This window comes from Indicator indicator, chromosome 3, assembly GCF_027791375.1.
Source record: "Indicator indicator isolate 239-I01 chromosome 3, UM_Iind_1.1, whole genome shotgun sequence".
In the NCBI taxonomy this organism is placed as follows: Eukaryota; Metazoa; Chordata; class Aves; order Piciformes; family Indicatoridae; genus Indicator; species Indicator indicator.
In genome coordinates, this window is record NC_072012.1 from 36,174,986 (window position 1) to 36,195,285 (window position 20,300).

At 39.7% G+C, this 20,300-nt stretch overlaps 1 protein-coding gene across 1 annotated transcript in view; it reads left to right on the top strand.

The window, feature by feature from the left end:
- The window catches only part of DOCK4 (dedicator of cytokinesis 4), a 204,070-nt gene that overhangs the window by 13,933 nt on the left and 169,837 nt on the right, over positions 1-20,300 (top strand).

Genomic DNA, 20,300 nt, shown 5'->3' on the forward strand with positions numbered 1-20,300 from the left:
TATGTATTGTAATGCATATAAGCTGTGAACTGTGCATTTAATGTGTTTACTTCTACTTTGACCCCACTTTGTGTATGTAAACTTGCAAAATATTATACTGGATGTGACTTTCAGTTGTTCTGCTTGCAGTTAAATATCTGGAAGCAAAACTTTTTTGACAGTTTGTCCGTACTCTGTCTTCTAAAGGACAGAAAAAGTCTCTGGTATAGCCCTGAAAGTTCCATGTGGAAAATATCCATAAATATCGCCTAATTACTATACTCTGTAAGATTTTTTTTTTCCTTATTTACAATATGCTTGTAGCATAACCAATTTGGGAAAATAGAAATATAGTTGAAGATGTGATTGCTGCCCTTCTTGCTGCATCATTACAGGAATGCTCAGCATTCTTGTCTTCAGTATAGCTGGTAGAGAGCCCTGAGCCTTATGGGGCTCTTCAGTCAATATAGGTTTGCAGAGCAATGTAGATGGGGGAATACCTTTACCATCAGGCTGAAAAAAACCCAGAAATCTTCAAAGAGACAAACTATTTCAATGAATTCTTTTTTTCTCAGTCTTTGGACATCATGCAATTGCAGAGAGATCAGTAGTGAGATCACTTGCAGGGAACTGCTAACCATACAGAATCTGTGAATCATTTCAACAAGTAGTTTAATTAAGCTGTAGTCATTCGAGTTCTTACAGTTCTTTGTGCCCCCTAGTCACGCTTGAGGACAGGTTTCTCTCTTCCTCTTCAGTACTTTCTGCTGTGGTAGAAGACATTATGTTGTTGAATGCTAGAGTACACTTCCAGTAGTACAGAACGGTAGATATTGGAAGGGGCCTCTGAAAAATAATCTAGTCTGACCCTCTTGCTAAAGTAAGTGCAGTTTGCACAGGAACACATTGAGGTGGGTTTGGAAAGTCTCTAGAGAAGAAGACTCCAAAACCTTTCTAATCTATTCCCTTGTCCTACTGCTGGGCACTGCTGAAAAGAGGCCAGCCCCATTCTCTTGACACCTTTGTCTTCTCTTTTTCCAGGCTAAACAGCCCCAGGTCTCTCAGACTCTTCTCGTAAGAGATGCCCTAGTCCCCTAACCATTTTTGTAGCCCTCCGCTGGACTCTCCTCAGTCATTCCCTTTCTTGAGCTGCAGAGCCCAGAACAGGACAAGTTAGCAGCTGTAAAGACTGGGCACTCTTCTATAGCTAAACTAAACTTAAAAGACCCCAAACACCCCACACACACACCCTGAAAAAAAAAAAACCACCAAACAACAAAAAACCCCAAACCCAAAAAAACAGCAAACAAAAAGAACCCCAACCCAAAACAATCATGAAAACAACAAAAAAACCCTCACAACAAAACAACCACAAAACCCCAGCACTCCCCAACAACTCAAAACACCCAACAGCTCCCCCCAAACCTGAAGCTATCCTTTGCTTGAAAGAACCTGAATTTACATCTGCAATACTGTAATCGTGCAAGTAATGCTTAGATACCATAAATTTACTTTGTGGATATCATCCATTGATTGTAATTGAGCATAATAGACATGCTATCCAATGGGCTTCTCATCTCCTATTTTTAGATTACTTTTCATGTAGCGATCTACATATTTTCTTTGCCTGAGGTGTAAAGATATCATAATTTGATATTTTCTGCCTGAGTTATTAAATTTAATAGTATCATTTGTGCCTGTGGATGAATTATGGATGGAAACTTTCCTAGAGTTGTGGGGTAAACTTAGGAGATAGGGTACTTTTGCTTCCCAGCCTGTTCAGTAACAGCCAATGAGAAAAGCAAGGAAGCTCTGTTGTCCCTGAGGTATATCAGTTGATACCTGAGGCTGCAAAAATCAGGTGCTGTGGTGACCTGGTCCTGTGAAGTACACAACCTCTTCCTCAAGTGAGCCCCTCTTCCTTCCAGGACTCAGTGGCACTTCTGCATGTGCCGAATATTTGACACTCTAAAGCACTTCAGATTTGTCAGCTGAGATGAACTTCTGTGGATGGAGGAGGAAACTTGAAAAGGAAGCTTACATTAACCATGTGGCCTGTAAATGGTCTCTAACATTAATCAGTCCTCAGAGCAGGATGTGCTTTGGAAATCTACAGCCCACAGCATTTCTTCAGGGTGTTGTCAGGAGAATCCAGTGTTCCTTTTTGTTATACTTGTGGGTTCTTATGAGTGTGGGGTTTGTTTTTTGGTTTTGGTGGGGTGGTTTTTGTTATGCTTTGTTTTTTTGTTTGTTTGGTGGTTTTCTGGTTTGTTGTTTTTTTTTCTTTTTTTTTTTCTCATAGAAACAGTACAACAAACCACACCTACCAAAAATTCCTTTGACTCCTCTGACCTCATTATCCCTCCTCTTCCATTTGTTTGCATCTGTTCACTACCTCGTCTATTTAACACTCCCTTGCTCTCTGGCTCTACAGATTGTGTCCCATTTTGCTTTCATAGTGCATTCCTCAGAGCTTTTAATTTTGCAGGATAGTGATTGGAGCTGTCTTTACTGTGGAATCCTCTGGGGAGAAAAAGCAATAAGAGTAGGATCATCAATCTCCTGTTTGAAATGGGAATAAAGGGCTTTTCCCTCCCATTACCTGACTCCTTTCTGGAAGAAGAGGAGAGGAGAACAAGAAAAGGAGATGCCATGACCACAGCTGTCACCACTGCTGTCATGAGCATTTAATCACTGCAGCCACTCTTACTGCCAGCACATGGGAGCAGTTAACACTGAGAGAAGACAAGAGATGTGAAGTGCATACCCTACTTTACATACCTCCATGCAGAACAGATCAATCAAAATCAAAACAAGAACTCAACAGAATTACACAAAACAACTTGCTGCTCTTGGTTTAGTTCTTGGAATGGCAAATTGGGTGCTTTTGTGTCAAACATGACTTGAGACTACCACGTACTGCAATACTGTGGAAGTAAATTATTAAATTATAAACAAAGCTCTTTGCTGCTTGTATAACATCTCTTGTAAAACTGCCCTTTTGGCCCTCAAGACAAGTGAAATCACACTAATCCTACAACAAATTGTTTCCTGGAATTGCTGGATTATATCAAAGGTCCAGTTGAAGCCATCATTGCTTTCTAGTCCAGTGTTAACACATCAGTTTTTCCACTAATTGCACAATGACTTAATTTAATCTACAACAGATCAATGGTAGTATGTTATTTCTATTGAGTAGAAAGTGAATGCTTGATCTAGGTTTAGTGTTCTGTTTAGAAGGACAGCAATTGACTGATGTGGAAAAAGAATGAATGGGGGAATAGCATTGTGAAACATGCAAGTCTTTTTACACTTTCTACAAATTTCTGATACTTCATTAAAGTTATGCTCGTGTCTACAGCATTCATGCAGATTTCTGTGAAATAATCCCTGAAAATCTAGGGGATTAACAAATTTGCTATTTAAGTGTTCTATCTACTTTGCTCAGCCCTCCCAATTTCTCCATAGTCTTGTGTGAAAAGTTATAACTATCCTCAATCCCAAATGCCAAGAAATGAGCTGAAAAATGCATTTAATTGAACTTTAGCTCAGTTGTTTGTGCATCCTGGTGACAGGTGTGGTTTCAGGCCTATAGAAATCAGATTGTGGTGGTTTTTGATGTGTGGGGTGTTTTTGGTGTGTTGTGTGTTTTCTCTCCTGTAGAGTCTTAAAGTATACTCCTTTTCAGTCTTTACAATTCCTGAAAGTGTATATACTTTGTTCTCAGTTCACTGTCAAATCTTTAATGTTTTAAATTAAACTTATCTTGAAGAGATTGATGTAAGACACACAATCTTTTCTACCAGGAGGCTCCTAGAGTGCCTAGAAGACAATTTCTTAAGAAATCAACAGCCCTACTCGAGGAGGTGCATTGTTGGACCTGTTGGTCACAAATGTGAGTGAAGTCATGAGGGATGTCAAAGGCAGCCTGGGCTGCAGCGATCAGGTGCTAGTGCAGTTCACTGTCTTAAGGAGTACGAAGCCTATAAGAAGCGCAGTTAGGACTCTAAATTTTAGGAAAGCAAACATCCAGCTTTTCACACCATATGAAATGGCTCTCTGGGGCAAGGGAGCAGAACAGAGCTGGCAGATCTTTAAGGATGCTCTCTACAGGGCACAGAAGATCTCAATCCCCACATGTAAGAAATTGGGCAAAGAGGGCAAGAGACCACCATGGTTGAGCTGTGACCTGCTGGTCAAACTAAAGGGTAAAGTGGGGCTACACAGGAAATGGAAGGAGGGACAGGCATCCTGGGAAGAGTATAGGGATGTTGCCCAGCTGTGTAGGGATGAGGTCAGGAAGGCCAAGGCACAGCTGGAACTGAACTTGGCAAGGGATGTAAAGAAAAACAAGGAAGGCTTCTACAGGTACATTAACCAGAAAAGGAAGGTTAAAGAAGGCGTCCCACGCCTGATGAGCAACAGTGGGGAACTTGTAATCAATGGATGAGAAGGCTGAGATTCTCAACAATTTTTGCCTCAGTCTTCACTGGCAATGCCTCTCCTCATTGATCTCGTGTTGATAGACCACAAGTTGAAGACCAGGGTGACACGGTGCCTCCCACTGTTAGTGAAGACAAGGTCTGTGATCAGCTAAGGAACCTGAAGATATACAAGTCAATGGGGCCTGATGAAACACATCCCAGAGTCCTGAGGGAACTGGCTGAGGTGGTTGCCAGACCACTTTCCATGATATTTGAGAAGTCCTGGCAGTCAGGTGAGGTTCCCGGGGACTGGAAGAAAGAAAACATCACACCCATTTTAAAAAAAAGTAGAAAGGAGGACCCTGGAAACTACAGATGTGTGAGCCTCACCTCTGTGCCTGGGAAGATCATGGATGCACCATCAGCAAGTTTGCAAATGACACCAAAGTGTTGTCGATACAGCAGAGAGATGGGAAGTCATCCAGAGGGACATGGACAAGCTGGAGAGGGGGGGCCAGGTGAACCTCATGAGGTTCAATAAGAGCAAGTGCAAGGTTCTGCACCTGGGCCAGAACAATCCTTGCTATCAATAAAAGACTGGGGGATGAGGTGTCAGAAAGCACCCCTAGGATTTGGGGGTGCTGATAGATGAGAAGCTGGACATGAGCAGGCAGTGTGCACTTGCAGCCCAGAAGGCAAACACATCCTGGGCCGCATCAAAAGATGCGTTGCCAACAGATCCAGAGAGGTGATTCTGCCACTTTGCTCTGGTGAGACCTCACCTGGAGCCCTCAATATAGGAAGGACATGGACCTGATAGAGAGGGTACAGAAGAGGGCCACAAAAATGATCAGGGGGTTGGAGCACCTCTGCTATGAGGACAGGGTGAGGGAGCTGGGGCTTTTCAGCCTGGAGAAGAGGAGGCTCTGTGGAGAGCTGATAGCAGTCTTCCACTACCTGAAGGGGACCTACAGGAGGGATGAAGAGAGACTGTTTACAAAGGCCTGCAGTGACAGAACAAAAGGCAACGGCTTCAAGCTAGAGAAGGGCAGATTTAGACTGGATATCAGGAAGTCTTTCGCTATGAGGGTGGAACAGACCTGGACCATTCTATGATTCTATAAGATCTTCAAGACTTCTGCAAATGTCGTCAGCTCTATAGGGAGCATCTAATATCTGAAGTTGAATAAGAATTGCTATCACTCACATTACTAGGTAGTGGAGGCTGATGCTGAAAAGACCATTTCAAAATGCAGGTGCATCAACTACAGGAATGGATTCATTTAATAAATGTGTTTAAATTTAACTTGAATAAAACATTAATCTCCCAGTAAGTTCTTGTTACTTCTTCAGATTACTTGCTTTTGCTCTCCTTTGCCTTTCTGCCTTAATGTGATAAAGGGAAAATAGTGTTTTCTGTGAAAAGCTTTTAAAAAAAAGACATTTAAAAATTAGTAGGTTTAGGAAAGCCTTCATGATGTCCTGTGCACCTTCAGCAGGAAGATTCCTTCATTTCTGATTTAGATTTCTGTCCTTTTGTGACAGCAGAGAAGCAGCATTGACCAAGTACACCTGCACAGAAGATGCAGGGAAAGGATAGAATATAGCTTATTAGTATCACTAGAATCAGGAGCACTGGATAGCGTGGCTGCTAGTGGCTCTTCTTGAAGAGCATCCTTCCGACTTGTGCTTCAAATATCATCCCTCTTCAGGACAAAAGAAGAGGTCTTATAAGACTATCTTGCTTTCTTTGCTACAGTGTGGCTCAATGCATGCTTACTCTGTGGATTAGTTATGTGCTTCATTTGGTCAAGAAATTGTCCTAGTAACTTATATGGGGACTGGGCAGCTGTTTTGTTTTTCTCAAAAGTATCCTTTAATAAAGATGGGCTATATTGTGATCTTGTTCCTGTGCTAGCTGTATATTCTAGTGTGGTTGGAACTTTTGTCAACAGACAGGTTATCTTTCTCTAGCTAGGTCTCTGATTAGATCAAAAGAGTGATATCCTTGGGAGGCAATGTAAGACTCCTGCATTAGCTTTAATCTGGTTTCTTATTGTGCTGTAATTAAACAAAATTGTGGCCTCCTATTTCCCTTCAGTGTGCATTAATTCCTTTCATAGTGAAGTCACTCCTATTTATCTGGTAGTTGTGTGGTTTTGATTGGGTATATGATTTGGTAAAAGGAGCCTGTCTGTACAGGCTTTCTGACTTCCAGTTGTGCTTTCTCCAAACATGTCTCCAGACATATCTGGTGATTACCTAATCAAATCCCACTGCTGAAAGGATGGTCAGCATGTTAAAGGCTGTGGCCCACTGGGCTAACTGTTTTCAAGCATGGAGGCTACATAATAAACTCCCTGAGCAGCCTGTTCTAGTGTTTAGCTAATCTCTGGGAAGAGTTTCCACATATATTTCAGTTTGTACTCACTACCTGTCACTGGGAACCACTGAGTCTGCCTCTGTTGTCTTTACATACTCACTATTGTAAAACTAGATATTTATACATATGAAGACTCCCCTCCCAAGAATTCACTTCTCCGGGTTAAACCTTCCCAGATCCCTCAACCATGTATTCCATGTTCTCCAAGCCCTTTATCTTCATGACCTTGTGCTGGATTCACTTTACTAGGTTCCTATCTCTCTTGGAGATGCCCAGCAGCAGTTGCACTAGGTGATCATTAAGTCCTTTTCAACTTAAATATTCAGCTTTGCTGTGCCCCGGGACTCTGGATGTCTCACCTCTCGACCTGCTGGCAATGTGCTTTCTCACACAGTCCAGGATGCTATTGGATATCTGTGCAGGAGAGTCATGTTACTAACTTACTGAACTCAGTGTCCACGAGGATCTGCATGTTTGCTTCTGGAAAGCTACTTTCTAACTAGTTAGCCCCTAGGCTCTACTGGTGCAGTTGTAGTGGTAAGCTTTGAGTTCATCTGGTGTCTGAACCCAATCACAGGTTGGGCACTGAGAAATTGCAAAAGAAGGTTTCTGTAAGCGTGTCTCATATGGATCAAGATGATCGTTGTACTTATGCATACCTGTGCTTTTGAAAGCATCAGTAGTAATCCACTCAAAATTACTGTTACAATAAACATGTAAAAAAATTAAATACACTGTTTTAACAGCTTCCACTAACGTTTAGTTTGTCCTCTGTTTGTCTTCTACTGTCTGTGCAGTAATTATGAATTGTAATGGGTACCTTCTCAAGACTGGAAAATTTTGAGTGCTGCTTTGAAGCTTTTAAAGGAAGGCCTAACTATTAAAGCCTGGTAAATCATCACTAAAGTGAAACAGAACTCCCTTTAGATTTTTTGCTGAAAATCTTGGTATATAATGCAATGAAAGATATGGAAAGAAGTGCATAATCAGGTGGAACAGCATGTAAATTAACTGTTACCAAAAGTTTTTTGACTGAAACTATTATCAGCCTTCAAGATTTTCCACTGCTGGTGAAAACCTTCCTTTGTTTCAGTTTGATATGGGAGCACCACTATTTGTGGTCTCCTGTTCCACCACTGGTATGCAGACCAGAGTTTGAATAACATGTGTGAAACTGAGAGGTGGTTTGTTCATGAGCTCTAATAAGCCTTGCTTATAAACTCTTGTCAAATATTCTGTCAACTTTTTACTTGTAAATAAACTACTGTGCTTGATTACTCTTGATGTATCAAATACTTTAAATTATTTAAATATGCAATGGAGTGTGCCCAGAAAAGCTTTATTTACTTAATTTGTTTAGCTTTGAAAACACTTCGAATGCTGTACACTGCACACAGTCAAAACTCTAGTGGTAATGTGGAGTAGATAATTGCAAAACAGCAAGACTCATGCCATGCCCATCTGACAGTAAAAGTGGTGTAGCAAAGTTTCTGAGCTTTCTGCTCAGGTTACATAGCTTGCCAGCCTTATCTTTCCTATGCTGTGTGTTGTTGCCAAGAAGGTGTATGTAATTGCATAGGTTAGGCACTCGCTTCTCTTACTTACTAAAACCTGTCAAACCTGCAGTAGCGCTAAGCAGTTATTTTTAAGTTTATGTATTTTTACATTGAAGGACAGGATTTGAACTGAGTGTTTATGCTTAGCCTATTTATTTATTTCCCCCCAGTTTGTCAAGGTCTGAAACAGCATTGTGTTGACCAAAGTTTTCCAGAGAGCTCTACCATGTAGTAGGAAAGGGCATGCCATCCATGCTGCAGATGTTTCCATTTTCCTAGAATTAGGAAATCAGTAAACCGATTTCTCCTATTAGAAAGACTCAATTGTTGTGCAACAAAAGTACTTAATGTCTTATTCCTGCCTTTAGAGATTGATATAAGCAGATGCAAATTGGTTTGTTTGTGAACAGATTTGTAAATAGTATTTCATTTGTGGTGAGATTTGAAGATTAATTGAAACTGGCGCTGCAGCACTGACCCAACCTGCTGGTTATGCTGCATCTGCTTGTTATCGATGCTACCTGGTGACATGTGACACTTTAGCATTCCAAAGAACCTGCAACTTTCTACTATGGTGAAAGTTTTCTGCTAGTATGACAAGATTTCTTAAAATAAATAATTTCTGTTTATGTCAGAAATAAATATATTCCAGAGGCACCCACAAAACAGCAACACGCACTTAAACTGTAGATTTACTACAAGTATTCTGCATTCCTCCTGACACAGAATTACATATTTGGATGCCAGCTGAGAATATACTGCTGCACAACGAGATGACCCAAAATGTTGCACATGCTCACTCAAAAGGAAATTTCCCCACAGGTATCCCACCCCACAGGTATCCCACCCCACAGGTGAGGACTCTTTAGATGAGGTCCCAGTCTAAGGGGAGGGCATCTGCCTGCCCAGCTGCTTGTTGTGTGGAGAACCCCCTCTCTCCATAGCAGAACTCCATTTATACCCTGTCCAAGTTGTCTGCTGCTGGTCAATTTCTCAATTAGTTGGAGGACCAGTGTTGTAGTGTAGTGGGTTGAAATTTCCCTCCCACATTAACCACAGCAGACTAGCTCAGTTTAGAAGCAAATGAAGCTGTACTTACAAGCAAAAACTACCATCTACAATGGAATGTAATGAATATATACAAAATATACAGTATTTACAATATTTATAGATATTTACAATTAACAAAAACAGCACAAAACCCTCCTGGCCAAAGCCAGGAAAGCTGTCCCTCTGCTTCCCCCTTCCCTGCCTTCTCCAGGACCCCCCTGGCAAAAGGAAGACAGACGAGAATCAGAGAGGTTGTTAGAACTTAATCTTCAAGGTCAATAGCCGGTGTGTTCTCTCCGAAGCAAGGCCAGAAGAGAAGAGCAGAAACACTCTGCTAGAATGCTGCAGAGAGAACTGAACTTTGTTTTGAGAACTGAACCCTAAAGGTTTCTATCTCTCCAATGGAGTCATTTAGAATAATCATTATTTTTCTTTTTTTACATGAAATCGTGATTTATTTACATTCTTACTACTTTCTGCTCAAGATCTGTGAAAAATTTTAAGGGCATAGCCCTAAAACCATCACAGCCAGGTCCTCTGAGCAGCAAAGAAACTCTTGGACCAAGGCCCAACTAATGTTTGGGGGTGTCTAACTGATCCTTATCATCTTTAGCAAGCCTCTGCCTGTTGTAAGGGCGGTTTTACCCGCCACAGAGGATGCTTAAAAGTGCTTTTCAAGTACTCTCATAAAATGGTAGCAGCATCAACCACAGTGTTAAAAATACTATTTTTGTGTAAGTCATTTCTTTAAATGATAGAGTTTTGTCATGGCCGTTACGTGCTGAAGGTAGGTGAGGACCAGTTTTTGTGCCAGGCAGTGTCCCTGAAAGGGCCTGGTTGTTTGGCTGACAGCTGAGCTAACCTAATTCTGCTGGAAAGTGGGACAGAGTTCAGTTGTGCCCATCATTTGTAGCACAGAGTTATTGAGTGCTTTTGTTGCCTCTTGCCTGAGAAATTGCATATTCAGCAAAATCAAATGTCTGTGCAGTGTCCAACGCTCATTGATCATATTCAGAAAAATACCTCGGGTCTCAAATATTTGTTCAGTACTTTAAGCAATAAGGTAGTAGCCTTATATTTCAGTGCTAAATTTCCTATACTTATTTTTATTTCTGTTCTTCAATGCTTAGTAGAAAGAATGCTATTTCCTTTTCCTTATTTTCCAAATTAGAAGCATAGGCATTCAGTAATATGAGTCAGTTTTTAAATTACATCTTCTGATCCTTCAGTTAAATGCTTCTAAATTTTTAAATATGGACTACAGATTTTTGTATTTAGATCTTACTGATAAATGTGTTTTTTTTTTTAAATGCTATGCCAATTTATCTCTTTATTTTCCTAGCTGTTGTGCAAGTCTCTATTAATTTGTTTGCAAGAGGTTGAAATAACTGAAAAATTTATTTTATTATGTATAGGGCAAGTAAATTATTCTTTGTGATAGAGACCTTCATGCTAGGGTTGTCTGACATGGGGAAAGCTCCATGGGAATGTGAAGAGCTTACTTGATATGCACATGTTTAATGGCAGAAAACAGAATTTTAGTGATACGCTCTACCAAACATTGAAGAAAGCTCTGTTACTGAAGTTTTAATGTCATGGGGATAGAAAGGGATTCTGTCTTCAAACGCTTTTCTTTAAGTTATCATATTCAGGAATTTTTATGTAGACTATATTTACACAGTATCACTTTTCTGTCAGATGTGTCCACACTAGGATGTAAGTTAAAGGTAAGAACACTTTCTGCTTAGGTTGGGCTGGGTAGACCTATGTGGTCTAAAAATAAATGCCTCTAATACTGGAAATGTAGTTTGCTTGATGGTTGTTCAGACAGGACCAGGAGTAACAGATGTGCTTTTATCATTTTCAGTATTGGTGTTATATTAGCAGTTAAAGATGCAGGTTCCATTCGACTGTATGCTCTAATAGCACTCAGAGATATGTAACTGCTGTAAGTAATGTCATTTCTCTTCTATACTTTTGTCTTTCCTTTTTTATGTCTTTTCTATGAGATAACGTCTAGGAATGTAAGACTTGCAATATTGTGAAGCAATTGTAATTGAGGCATTGGGGTTTACTGCACTAAAAAAATGAAATAAAAATGATTTGCTGCATAGACACTAATGTTAGCTATGGAAACCCTCTCCACAGAAGTCTCTAAGGGCAAGTGGCTGTTAATAATGCTGAGTTTGTGATGATTTGGAGAGGGCCTTCTCTGCCTGCCAGGGGAGACGGCACGAGGATTAAAGTATAAGTGCCAAATGTTTCATAGCTTTTCTCCATCAGATTTTATGCAAATTGCATAATGGATCAATTTGCATATTCCCAGGTAGCTTGCCTATCTTGTTTAAACTGTATGTTTTTGTTCTGAAGGTTAATCTTAGTAAATTATGTTTATTGTTTCAGTGTAAGATAGGGATGGTACAAGTTTCTATTATTTTCTTTGTGCCTTACTGTGACTCTGAGGGCATGAGCTTTTTTTGACCAAGTCAACAATTTGTGCTGTTGTTGAGTGGTCTATTTTCTACAGTTCTGCTAAGCACTAGACACTGCAGGGAGTTTGTGCTGAGGCAATTGTCTCTGAAATCCATTTGCTCAGGAGGTGCCACCAGCCCCCAACTGAACTAAACACTATTGCTCTCAACACACTTGTGTGTGGGCCTGCAATAAATGTTCAGTTTAAAGAAATGTTGTTATAACACTAAAAGTACAAGTTAAAATTGAAGTTTACCTTCTCTGTCAGATGGGTTGAAGGTAGTGTGTGCTGCAGGTCTGGAGCTTGTGGGTTGGCAGACATCTTTGATTTACGGTGAACAGTCAGTGGAAAACCCAATGCAGCCCCATAAGTTTTGATGGACAGACAACAAAAGCCTTCAAGTTGAAGGTGTAGAGAAGGTTTAAGTAGCATTTAGCTGAGCTATATTTACTCTAGCCTTTTCAAGATTTATGAACTCTCTGTTAACTCTCCCTCATCTTTTTCTTTTAGTGTCAGCTAGTCTTTTCTTGTTTCTGAGGACTCCTGACCTATTTGTTATTTCAGTTTCTCATCCTATTCATCTCTCCATAATTACTTTTTTTAACTACTGTTACCAGTCTCTCCAAGACTCCCAAGACATAGGAAATGATGGCCTCTAGAAAAGTCTCGTGCTTTAGGTGGTCTGTTTTGAATCAATATTGCATAGAGCTGCTGTAGTGAAAAGTGCTTCATGCACTGTGCAGCCTTTACCAATCCCCCTCTAAAGATTCATTGTGTGAGACAGAAACACTGGGGAAAGTGTTTTACCAGAGGGATTGTGGAGGTGGCTGGAAGATGGCTGGCAGCTAGAAGCAAGAAGAAACATCTAGGGTGCTATGAAGACCAAAACTCAGAGATTTTCCCTGCAGCTGCTAGCTAGACATTAAATACAGAATATTTGGAATAAACAGTACAGCTCTTTCCAGTGGGATATAAGCATTCAATCATCTCTGGAAAGTGCTATTGACTGGTATCTTAACTAGACTGAATAAAACACTGTTGTGCATTGCAAGATGTAATTTTGAATTGGTGGAGGAATTCACTAATGACCCAGTAGATAGCTTTTATTTCTAATTATTGTTCACTTAAAATACAGACCTAGAAAAGAAATTTTTCATGGTGGAGTCATTTGAGTAGAAGAGAAAGCAAGACTTGCTTTTTTTTGTTTCCCCAACTTGACTGCTGGGTTCTGTAACAGCTCAGTCTTTGTAGAACTGTATCATTAGGGATTTCAAAATGTATGCTTCTTTGTATGATAACAAAAAGGTTCAGCTCTGCCTTGTTCAGTTATGTGGGAAACACTTTTTGTTTATACCTTTCCATAATTACAACTTAGTGATTGGGGGTGGGGTGGGTGGGTGGAATTTATTTCTTTTTTTTTTTTTTAATGTAGTGTAGTGTTGTTGTTCTTTGTTGTTTTGTGTGTTGATTGTTTGTTTTGTTTTGTTGTTAAGGAAGTTAAACTTGAATAAAATTTATTTAATTGATCCATTTTTTTGTCTGTCTCCTACTGCATGGCTTTGTTGCCTTAATCACTCAATTTGCCAGAATTGGTCTGTATCCAATAAAGGGAGGGACAATCTGCCTTCCAGCCGTTGTGTGTAGAATCATAGAATGGTAGGGGTTGGAAGGGATCTCTGGAGATTGAGTTCAACCCTCTTGCCAAAGCAGGATGACCTAGGACAAACCACATAAGAGTGCATTTGGATGAATCTTGAACGTCTCTGGAGGAGACTCTACAACTTCTCTGGGCAGCCTGTTCCAGTCCTCTATCACCCTTACAGTAAAGAAGCTTTTCCTCATGTTGAGGTAGAACTTCCTGTGTTCTAGTTTCTATCCATTGCCTCTTGTCCTATCACAGGATGCCACTGGAAGGAGACTAGCACCTTCTTGACAGGTATTTATAAACATAAATAAGATCTCCTTGCAGTCTTCTTTCTGTTGAAGGATTTCTAAGGGGTAGATGTTCATTTTTGTTTTGCTATTTTCCCCTTAAGCTGATAGGTGAAGTCTCTCCTTTTGTTACCTTTAATTTTCATCCTTGCAGGAGTGACAGTGCACTTTAAATTATAATACAGCATGTTGAAAGGTACTTCTGTTTGTTTGTCTTGCAAAGCTGAAATCTGGAGGCCAGATGTCTAGTTTTAGCTCTGTTGCATACTGTTGCAGTTTGTAATTTTAATAATTTTAAATGTTATCTATCTCCCTGTTCTTAGGAACTCTTTTTGTCCAATAAAGCTGTGCTTATGATTATTTTGTGCTAATGCAGAGCAGTATGTGTAGATCCAAATAGCTTGGCTTTGATTTTTTTTTCTCCACAGAAGACTTTGCTATGTTTTGATTTTACTCTGAGGAGAGTTGTGGGCATATCTTTATGATTTCTTAGGTAGCCTTCAGTGGTTAAGAATGTTACATCTTTTTCACCTGGGATACCAATGCTGCCGCTAATAGCAAGGGTTTGCAACGCAGGTGGATGTACTTGAATAAGATGTGGGAGTGCTGTTAATTGGAGTGGTTCATGAGAAATGCCCCTTTCTTTCACTGAGAGCAGGGCTCAGGCAAAGGACTCTGTTCTGAAGCACACCAGAGCTTCAGGCTTTATTGAGGCAAGTTTGTCTTCATTTAAATAGAAGTCACATTCACTATACTTTCATCTGAGCTGGGTACAAAACGTACAATTACATAGCTTTTAAACTCATGGGAGTACTGAATAGTAACTTTTCCTCTGTTTGAAGATCAAACAGATCACACTTAATGCATCTTCTGAACTTGACAACAGGCAGGAAGACTGTAAACATAGTACAGGGGCTCTTCAGAATTGATTTGCTAGTTTGGTGGGGTTTTTTCTAATCCTTTCTTTTCATGCGTGTTTCAGAACTGTAATCACAAACTCATCTCCAACTCAGAATAAATCACAGCATGTTCAGGGTGGAAGGAACCTCAAAATCTGTAGTCCAACTTTCTGCTTGAATCAAGGTCAGTTGTGTGATAAGATCATGACTAAGTGCTTTATCCAATTGGTAGCCTGAAAACCTTAGGTAGACTGCACAACCTTCCTGAGCAACCTTTACAACTGCCCCATGGTGACACATTTTCCTTATATCTACTAAGAAGCCAGATAGAAAGTCTAGGACTGCAAAAGGATGAGGAAAGAATCTGTCGCACATAACCTACTTCCATTCTTCTCATTTGTATCCTTTTCCCTCTTACTCTTCCTTCAGCTTCCACTTTAACCTCAGCTCTACTGCTTCTCCTAGTGTCACTGATGTGATGTATCCATCTCCTTTGAACGTCTCACAAGCAGTTCTCTTTGAAAGTTTGTAAACCAAAAGTAACCACAAAAGTAAACTAAAGCAAAGAATGCTTTACTAGTAATGTGTTTGAAAACTTACTACATCCCTGATGCTCAAAACCTGGTACAGATGGTAGGCAAAGAAATACACCAAGGTTATTTTACAGTTTTATTTCTGTTTAAGGTAGCATAATATGTGTTAAGTGTATTTCAAAGGTTATGCTGCCAGAAGCTATGATATAATGAATGCTGGGATGCCTTTTTTTTCCCAGAAATGTTAAAATGTAATATTCTATAAAACTGCCTCAGTAGGAAAACTGTAACAAGATGCATATAGATATTTCTGGTGGTTGGTTGGTTTGGGTTTGGACAATTTTGTAGGATTAAAGTTTCTGTAAGTTAAGTTCTGGCTAAATCAGATTTTTCCCCTTGTAATATCCCACAGTAAACCCTCAATTTGCCACATAGAATATATTAATTTAATAACAAAGAGACAAGGTATTGCTAGAGTAATGTTTTGTAAAATTAGGACTCGGTCTAATAAAAAAATCAAAGTATGCAGAAGGAAGTTTCAAGAGATGATGATTACATGAATTCAGTTGGTTATTCGAATATTAAAGGGGAAAGATCTGCCTTAAATATTGAAAGATTTGGAAAAAAGTAAGCATGGATTTTGTCTAAAGTGTAATGAATTTAACAACAGATTGTGTGTTAGAAAGGGAGAGTTCTACTGGATGTGAAATGAATTAGTTTGTATATGAAGAGAAAATGCTGCAATCAGTGTTGCTATACACTTTCACCTATGATGTCATGGAAGGCTATAAGGGTAAGGTGGTGTGGCTCAACACAGTGATGACCCACTGCTGTTCACATATTAATAAAAATACAGTGAAGTACTACTATCACATTCTCAGTCCAGTTGTACAGCCAGGCAGAAAACGTGCAAATTAACTTTGGTACTAGTCAGTCACATTAAGGGGAAAAAAGCACCTTGCTCATGCTTTTTTGACTTAGATTCCTCATTTGCATGTTGGAAGAATGATTTTAGTAGATTTTGGCAGTCTAGTGGCAGCATATACTATTTAAAAGGGGAATTTAAAACAAGTAGCTGGTTTGAAAACAGGTACTGTGGCATCCATTGCAATAGTCATTTGCCTTCAGAAAGATTCTGATGTTACAGCTTCACAGATAAAACTGAAGTAGGTTAGATTTGTGAATCTATTCTGTTCTGGGTCAAAAATCAAGTTAAAATGGCTATTCATAGTTTTATTAGTGGGATAATATGAGATTATAGAGAAACCAAGAACTAATTTGGAACTGAAAGGCAATTGCATTACCAAAATTTATAGATGCTGCTTTAGTTGTCTAACTTGAAAATCTGAAAATTATCCAGAGGGAAAAAACAAACAAATAACAAAACAAACAAAAAAACCCCACCCAACCCAGAAACCAACTCATGCAGTCTCATTCACCTCTAGGAATAACTGGCTTGGTAAATTTAAAAGATTTTTTAAATCTTTCATAAATCAGCTCCTGGATAATACACTGCAAGACACTGGGGAAAATCATTGTATCTAGTTCTGTAAAAGTCAGATGTAGTAACTGACCTGCGGTCTTCTTCAAAGTGTAGTGAATTGTGAATGAACTTGCTATAGGAATATAAACTTTTCTACATTTTTCTTTCCTACAAGTACATCAGCATAAAATATAGCTGCTTTTAAGTTGAATGAATGTGCATCTCTTCATGAGATGTGCCTTACAGAAAGTGGATGGGAGCTTCAGGTTTTCTTTGGGCTAATATGCTAATATTTAACACAGATGAAAACCTTTCTTTCTGGTGTATATAATATCAGAATTGGAGTAACCATATGCTTTTTCTTGTCATCTGAAATACACAAATTGCATGAGCTGTGGCAGTTAAAATTTTGTTATATAAGTCATCAAAACTGGAATTGAAATTTACATTTTTCAAGGTGTGGAAAAATGAACAAGAGCGTTATGCGTTTAGAATGTTGTGCATGTACCTGTACTGTAAACACCAACCAACCAAAAATGAACTGCTGGAAACCAATGGATGGTGGATAAAAACTTTCTTATGAAGAACTTTCTTATGAAGAATCTACTTGGAAATTAGATTTTGCTGGGTTTCTATGTGGAGAGCCTTAAGGGTCCTTAATCTCATTCAAGGAAACATACATTTGGTTGCCCAAACATTTGTAAAAATAGTTGCTGTCCTCAACTGGAAACTATATAAATGCTGCTATTTCCCAATACCTTGTTTCGGTCCATTCAGGTGCCTCTTACTTGTTAGAAGTGTGTGTGGGGATGCGACACAATGACATAACAGCCCCCTCTGCCCCAACAAACAACCCCAAACACCAAACAAAACCCCTTTTCCCTTAACATGAAGAAAACCTTGAATTTTGCCAGTCACCTGAGCTGAGCATTTTTGCAGTGAAATACAGGGCAGGTATCTTCAGCTTTATTAATGCTTAGCATATGAAATATGTATACTGGTCTTGCTCACAATTTCCACCTCAATTTATGCTCAAAACATCTTTGGGTTAACCTTAGAGGATTAGACAGACTTAAAAAGTACTGAACTCTAGAATAGGGAAATTTTGCCATCAGAAAGCCAGACTGGTAAGTCAAAAACATGCATGCAGTCCTGTCCTTATCAATGCGAGACATAATAAAATAACCACAGAGGTGCTGTCAAGCTGATTAAAATATTTTGTTTGGGGCCAATACTAGAGATGCTTAAGCTGCAGATAAAACATTTGCTGCTCTGTATTTCTAGTTTTGTAACAATTGTTTTGTGCACAGTGATTTCTGAGGCTCAAGTTAACATGCTTATCCTCATGCTGTTCTGCAGAAGCCTTTAGTTTTGGGAAGTGAAGAAAGTACCTTTGTAGTTCCTTGTACTTTTGGGTTTTGAATAAGCAATGTCTGCTTTTGTTCCTTTGTTAATATTAATTGCACAGATTAGTCTTCCACTTGTGGAACTCTGCTTTCCATCTCTCAGTTTTTCCTCTTGATTTGTGCTGAAGGTATGTTTGATAGGAATGTTTGATAGGTGTTTGTGTAAGACTTGCTATAATGGAGTTGTGTAGCATGTATAATGAAGTGTGTGGTTTACAGGATACGTCCTAGTTTCCTATTTTTAAGCAACTGTGATGCTTCTTAGTGGCTCTTAATGGGGTTCTCCTGCCAGACCACAATTTCCTGTTTTCTCAGGGAAGCTGGGGGATTTTGAGCCCTGAGAAGAAAGATACAATGAAATGGTTCATGTTTACAGAATCACATAATCAACCAGGTTGGAAAAGACCTGAGAGATCATCAAGTCCAGCCTGTCCATGTTTATGTTTTCTGTCCTTCGTTATGTTCTGGAGGAACTTTTGTTTCATGAGTTATGTAGTTAAGTGAGGAATTGCCCCCATCTTTGGTTCCCAGAGCATTAAATGGGTTATCTCAACTGCTACACCTTAGTTTACTAGTAAGTACAGGGTATGACCTGGACAAGCTGGTGACGTGGGCCCAGGAGAACCTCATGAGGTTCAACAAGGCAAAGTACAAGGTCCTGCACCTGGTTTGGGACAATCCTCATTATCAATACAGGCTTGGAGAAACGGACTTGGGAGTACTGGTGGACGAAAAGCTGGACACAATCCAACAGTGTGCACCCAGAGGACCATCCAGCATGAAAAGAACCATGACCAGCAGATTGAGAGAGGTGATTCTGCCACTCTAGTCTGCTCTAGTGAGGCCTCACCTGAGTACTCTGTCCAGCTCTGGGGCTTTCAACACAAGAAGGACATGGACCTGCTGGAGAGGGTCCAGAGGAGTGATACAAAAAAGATCAGAGGGTGGAACAACTCCCCTACAAAAGCAGCCTGAGAGAGTTGGAATTGTTCAGCCTGGTAAAGAGAAGGCTCTGGGGAGATGTAGTGGCATTCAGTACATGGAAGTGGCCTACAAAACAGCTGAGGAGGGACTATTTACAAGGGATGTTGCACTAGGTTAAGGGCAATGGTTTTCAACTAGAGCAGGATAGATTTACGGTGGACATTAGGAAGGAGTTTTTTATTATGAGGGTGATGGAACACTGGAACAAGTTGCCCAGGGAGATGGTAGAAACCCCATCAGTGGGGACCTTCAAAGTCAGGCTTGATGGGGCTCTGAGCAACCTGATCTAGTTGGGGACGTTCCTGCTTACTGCAGGGGGGTTGGACTGGATGACCATTCCAACCCAGTGGATTTTATGATTTTATGCATGGTATTTCAAGTAGGGTTATGCCGAGAATACTCTGATCAATTTAGCAAGGAAGAATTAAAAGATATTTGAGGCTTGTTCAAAAGCAATACAGCTAGATAAAAAACCTAGCCACAGACACAATGTGTGTGTAAGTGATAATTGTTGTAAAAAATACTGGTGCACTAACCTAAGGGCACTAAATGCTTGGCCTGCTTTAACTGTGGATGTGAATTCCAGGGCTAATAACCCTGCCATTTGCTTGTGCCAGGTGTACTAACTCAAAATGATACTTTGTTGCAGATCTGGTAGATGAATTAAAACAAAAATACTGATTTTAGGGACTCGTCTCTTACTAGCTCTTCGAACAGTGGATTTCTAGATAAAAAAGCACATTGAGCTCTAAGTGAATGAGCAGCCACTCCTGACATAGCTTCAGATTCCTTTTCCTTCCTGAGCTTTTAAAAAGGTTCAGATATATCTTTGTAAACAAAACCTAACTCTTTCCTCTCCTTGCTAGGCATATTGTGCCATTGATTAGTGTCTTCTAGACATGAGAACCATTTCTTTGAGTTTGTCCTAACTGAAGGCTTGTTGCAGTAATATACCTTTGTAGATATTACTTGATGCTTATCATTTAAAATGAAGCAATTAGTTACTCTGTAGTTGCTAATTTGAATGCTGCTGGCATGTTTATTCTGGCCCATAGATATCTGTAATTTACCCTGGTATATCTAGCCTGATCTCTAGCATATATATTGCAATTTTTTAGGTTGGAAGAAAACCACCACCACCAGCAGAAAAAAACAACACCAAAAAAACCTGAAAATCCACAACAACACCACACAAACG